Source organism: Olea europaea, unplaced genomic scaffold (genome assembly GCF_002742605.1).
Source record: "Olea europaea var. sylvestris unplaced genomic scaffold, O_europaea_v1 scaffold273, whole genome shotgun sequence".
NCBI lineage: Eukaryota > Viridiplantae > Streptophyta > Magnoliopsida > Lamiales > Oleaceae > Olea > Olea europaea.
This window is the reverse complement of record NW_019245723.1, coordinates 75,300-80,734: the sequence shown is the minus strand read 5'-3', so window position 1 is coordinate 80,734 and position 5,435 is coordinate 75,300.

Below are 5,435 nucleotides of genomic sequence, written 5' to 3'. Positions count from 1 at the left end.
CACCCAAATCGAGGCTATAGTTACTACTGTTTCTGCATAGAATTCTCCTGATTTAACATGCCATTATTTTCAAAGCATGTGAAAACCCCTAGGGAGACTTTAACTTTGACAAAAAATGATGGGAGCTTTGCATTAGGAAATGTGCCAAGTGATACACATATCGAGGCAGTAAAAAGTAATGGTTCTGGACATCTTTTAACCTCAAGAACTACTCCAATGGCTCCAAAGCATGGACAAACCTTGGAGGTCATCAAGTTAGACCCTAATCCATCCCTAGTTGAACGTGTCACCATTACGCGTGCTGGAGGAGCACGCAAGCAGCCCCCTCCACCACGTGCAACTCCACGGGCTATTATAGCTACCACCACTGCTTATAATGGTCTTAAGTCTTATGCTACTATAGTTGGTAATGTGCAGGTTGTCTCTCAAGCAGAAAGGAGTAAAAAAAAGTCATTTGCTCAAGTTTTTCGAGTACCACAAGAGTCCACAGATCACTAGTTGGTTTCTAGGGAGCCCTTTATGCATCATGGTGAAGCTGCAGTTTTATTTACGAAGACAGATGAGGATATCTTGGCTGACCCGTATAAATTCACTGTTGTTGGCAAATTTGTGAACCGGTGGCCCCCATAATTAAGGTACATTATAAATTTTCTTGTTTTGGATTTTTTAGTGATTATACTATTGTTTTGATTGATACCACACATTGTAATTCATTTGGAACACGAGGATAACTATGCATGTTTATTTCTTAAACATGTTTGGTATATAGATAAGTCTCCTATGCGAGTCTTCAAATGGACTCCGAGTTTTAGTCCACTGCAAGAAACCGCAATTACTCTTGTCTGGGTATCATTCTCTCTCCTGCCTATTCACTTTCGGGCCAAGAGCTATTTGTATGCTATTGCCAAAGCTATTGGTTTGCCACTGCCTATTGATGAGGCAACATCTAACCTTCGACGTCCCAGTGAAGCTAGGGTTTGTGTGTAGGCAAATTTAGATTATGACCTCCCTGACAGAGTCTGGATTGAGAGAGAGAAGTTTGGTAGCTACTAGCAAAAGGTTATATATGATAACAAACCCAAATTTTGTTACAGATGTAGACATTTTGGGCACATAGAAGATCAATGTAAGCTTGGAGCAAGACAGTGCCGCCTTCTATTGTTGGGCCTACCCCTCGTCCTACAATCTTAGCTAAGGATAAGGGCAAGGTGGTTAAAGTTGAGCCACACCAAAAATGCACCCCCGTTTGAAGAGAATAAAAGAAACAGCAGGCCAGCACTTCAGGTGGCTGTGCTCCCCAAACTGTTCGACCAGTAGTAGATAGTGTCCCTCCAGTTCCTAGCATTGAACATACCTGGTGACTGAGAGACAGACAGTCACCTTGCAGGTACATCCCACCATGAGTACTGCTCCTCCAGATACTAGCTCAGTTGCTCTCTACACCAGTAATACTCAGGGTTATGTTCAGGATTATGGAAATCTACCTTTGAGTACCTTCCTCCAGTTCCTAGCATTAAACATACCTAAAGACAGACAGTCACCCTGCAGGTACATCCTACCATGAGTACTGCTTCTGCAGATACTAGCTCAGTTGCTCTCTACATCAGTAATACTTAGGGTTATGTTCAGGATTATGGAAATCTACCTTGAGTACCTTGCTTACTCAATTGGCTACACATCTGTTACTCTCTCAATGGTTCAGATAGTTGTACCTATAATGGCTCAGCCAGTTGTCCCAGACACCGTTGCTCTTCCAAGTATCACTACACTAGTTTTGCGTCCATCACAGTTTGTGGATCATGCTTCCAATGCCCACACCGACCCCTTGGCTCATGACATGACTCAACGAACACATGACTTAGAGGCTTTTGATACAAAGGTCAAACATCTTTCTAGCCCGACACCTAGCGACATTGGTCTTGTCTATCAGCAGAATATAGAGGCTTCCATCCCTTCTCTTGATTCTGAGCAGTCAGATACAGATACTACATCACAGATTGAGGTACATCAGCAGGGTGTGTTCTGTAGGTCTTCTACTGAAGATTTAGTTAGCATGGCTGGGCAAACAAAGGATGATGGCTTCGTCCGAGTCACACGAAAGAAACATCCACAGGCTACTAACACTCCACATCCGAGTAGGAGGATCACTAGGAGTCAGTCACATGATACCTCCTCGCATTCCCCATCTCTATGAGTGCCATCATATGGAATGTGAGAGGTGTAGCTAGTGTAGCTACTCGTAGGTGCCTGAAGAAGATCATTCAGCTTTATCGGGTCTATGTTCTGGTTATTCTGGAGCTTTTTGTTCTTCAACACAATCTTGCTTATATTCGTCGGTATCTGCATTTTGACATTGGAGTTTATAATGAGTCCAAAAAGATATGGTTCTTCTAGAATTTAGGGACTACTATTACTATTATTGTTGATCATCCCCAGTTTCTTCGCGTTAGAGTTGAGGATCCCATACTTTCTCGTTCCTTCTACTGACTCTTATCTATGTCTCCTATGAGGCTACTATTAGAAGAGATCTGTGGAGAGAACTTCACCATATTTCTCTTGATATAGACGGTCCTTAACTTGTTGGGTGAGACTTTAACGTTATTACACATGATGGAGAGCGTACTAGTCACAATACTCGTGATCGAAGCACACTGCTTTTTCTAATATGATGTTAGACTGTAGATTGGAGGATGTTGGTTTTCTTGGGAATAGATATATTTGGTCCAACGGTAGGGTTAGGAAAAGCTTGGATAGAGTACTCATTAACTCTACAAATGCAGCATTCTGTAGACAGCTTACAGTAAGGCACTTGAATCGGACTTCATCTGACCATTCCCCTTTATTGCTATAATGGAGCCCTGATGATGATTTTGGGCCTAGACCATTCAGATTCCTCAGTCTTTGGACTAAGCATCACGATTTCTTAACCTTTGTCACCCAAAAGTGGTCATTCCCCATGCATCTTACAGGGATGGACGCTCTTTGGGAGAAGTTTTTTAGGCTAAAACAAGGTCTGCATTAGTGGAATCATCATGTGTTTTTAGATATCTTCAGCGAGTAAGGGATGCAGAGGATAGGGTTGATGAGGCATAGGCAATATATGATAGAAAACCTACATCAAAGCATCGTGAATCAGTACATCAGGCCCAGGCAGAGCGGAATAGGACCTTATCTATTGAGGAGGGTTTTTGGAAGCAAAAGGTCGGTACTCGTTGGGTATGTGAGGGAGATCACAACACTCGGTATTTCCATGCGATGGTTCATGGGCCTCAGATCAGATCACGTATCCAATCCATCAGGATACAGGTCAAAGAGGTCCTTGCTTCTCCTTCAGATATTCAGACTTCAGCTATTGCATTCTACCAGGATCTCCTGTCTATGCCCTCTCAACCAATGGATCCCATCCGCCTTGATATTATTCTTAGGCTTTTGATAGAGGATGACAATATGGCACTAAATCGTCCCTCTTTGATTCACGAGGTACGAGAGACGGTCTTTAGCTTGGATGCTGATAGTGTCGCGGGCCCAGATGGTTTCTCCACCCTATTTTTCTAGCATTGCTGGGATATTATTCATGAGGATGTTTTTAGGGCAGAATTCGATTTCTTTGACTGAGGTCATCTCCCACAGGGCTTTGTTGCGACTACTATTGTTCTGCTCCCAAAATGGGATGGTGATTGTCGTTGGACTGAATTCAAAGCCGTCAGTTTATGTACGATGTTCAATAAGCTCAATACTAAGATATTGAACACGGGTTTGAGTTCACTGCTGCCACGCATTATTTCTCCTCCACATAATGGTTTTATTCCTTGCCCACTGATTGGGGACAATGTCTTATTAGCTCAGGAGCTTCTCACCTTGGATGACAAAGTTCGAGAGGGTATTTCTATGTTGAAGCTTGACATGGATTGGGGCTTCATCTAATCTGTATTGGATACTTTTGGGTTTGATCATATCTAGATTGACAGGATTTGGCGATGCATCTCTGACTGTCGTTTCTCGGTACTCATTAATAGCCGCCCGTTTGGTTTCTTCTCATCCTCTCGAGGGCTCAGATAGGGTAACCCTATTTCATGATCCCTGTTCATTATTTCTGCAAACTACTTCTCATGCCTGCTCACACAGAGATTTTAGGAGTATCCCAGTATGTGTTATCAGCATAGAGGTAGCATTCTTGTCTCTCATCTTTCAATTGCTGATGTTATGATCATATTCGCCAATAGCTAAAAACAATCTATTAAGAAGGTCCTTGCTTGTTTGGAACATTATGAGCATGTTTCTAGCAAGTTGGTGAATAGGGACAAGAGTGGACTTATCCTTCCTAGATGAGCATCTACTAATCAGATCAGACGATTGGAGATTTTGACTAAATTTTGACACCAGCAACAGCCTTTTTACTTATCTGGGGGTCCCCTTATTTAAGGGGATCAAGAGGAGCTTCATCTAGGATGATCTTATTCAGAAGGTCAGGGACAGGATCTCAAGCCGTTTATGATTACTATCACCTGGGAGCCGTAATACACTATTGAGGTCGGAGCTTTCTTCCATACCACTACATCTTCTTCAGATTATGTAGCTTTCTAAGGATGTCCTGAAGAAACTGGAGAGCATATTTGCTAGATTCTTATGGGATTCTAAGGACCAGGAACGATGGTTACATTGGAGGAGTTGGAAGGAGATTTGCCTTCCTACTGATGAGGGTGGCCTAGGCTTCAGGAGATTGCAGGATATGGTTCTTCATATCTATGACTCTCCCTACCCCACCACCACCCATGATGGTTGTTTGGTACACTCCATTAGTAGGATCATACAAGATCAATAGTGATGGATGCATCAATGATGGATTTCGAGTGGTGGGGACATCATCAGGGATCACACTGGACGCTGCATCATGGCATTCTCAACATCGTACGACCCATGTTTGATTCTGGAGGCTGAGATTAGAGTTGTGATAGATGGGATTCTATTGGCCAGAGGACTTGGACTTTTAGCCATCTGGATTGAGTCAGATTCTACCACGACCATCCGCTGCATCACCAGAGGCGGAGGACCATTGGCTATTCAGGGCATACTCAAATAGATCAGAGACATCATATCTTTCAACAGGGACACTGTTTCGCATATCTTTAGAGAGGGAAACCAAGTTGCAGATGCTCTTGCTGTAGAGGGCTGAGATCATTGACGATATCAGAAATATGGACAAGTTGATCTACCCCGACACATTAGGGCACTCGTACAAATTGACCGACATGGATTGCCCAACTTTAGAATTTAGTTTTTTATTCTTTAGTTGCTAAAGTTCATTTTGTAAGGGAAGTAGTACTTCCTTGTTTATAGCTTTACATTTGTACGTTCTCATTTGCTTTCTTTGTAAAGGGAGTAGTATTTCCTTATTTATTGCGTTCAATAACTCTACATGTAACCATGATATATTA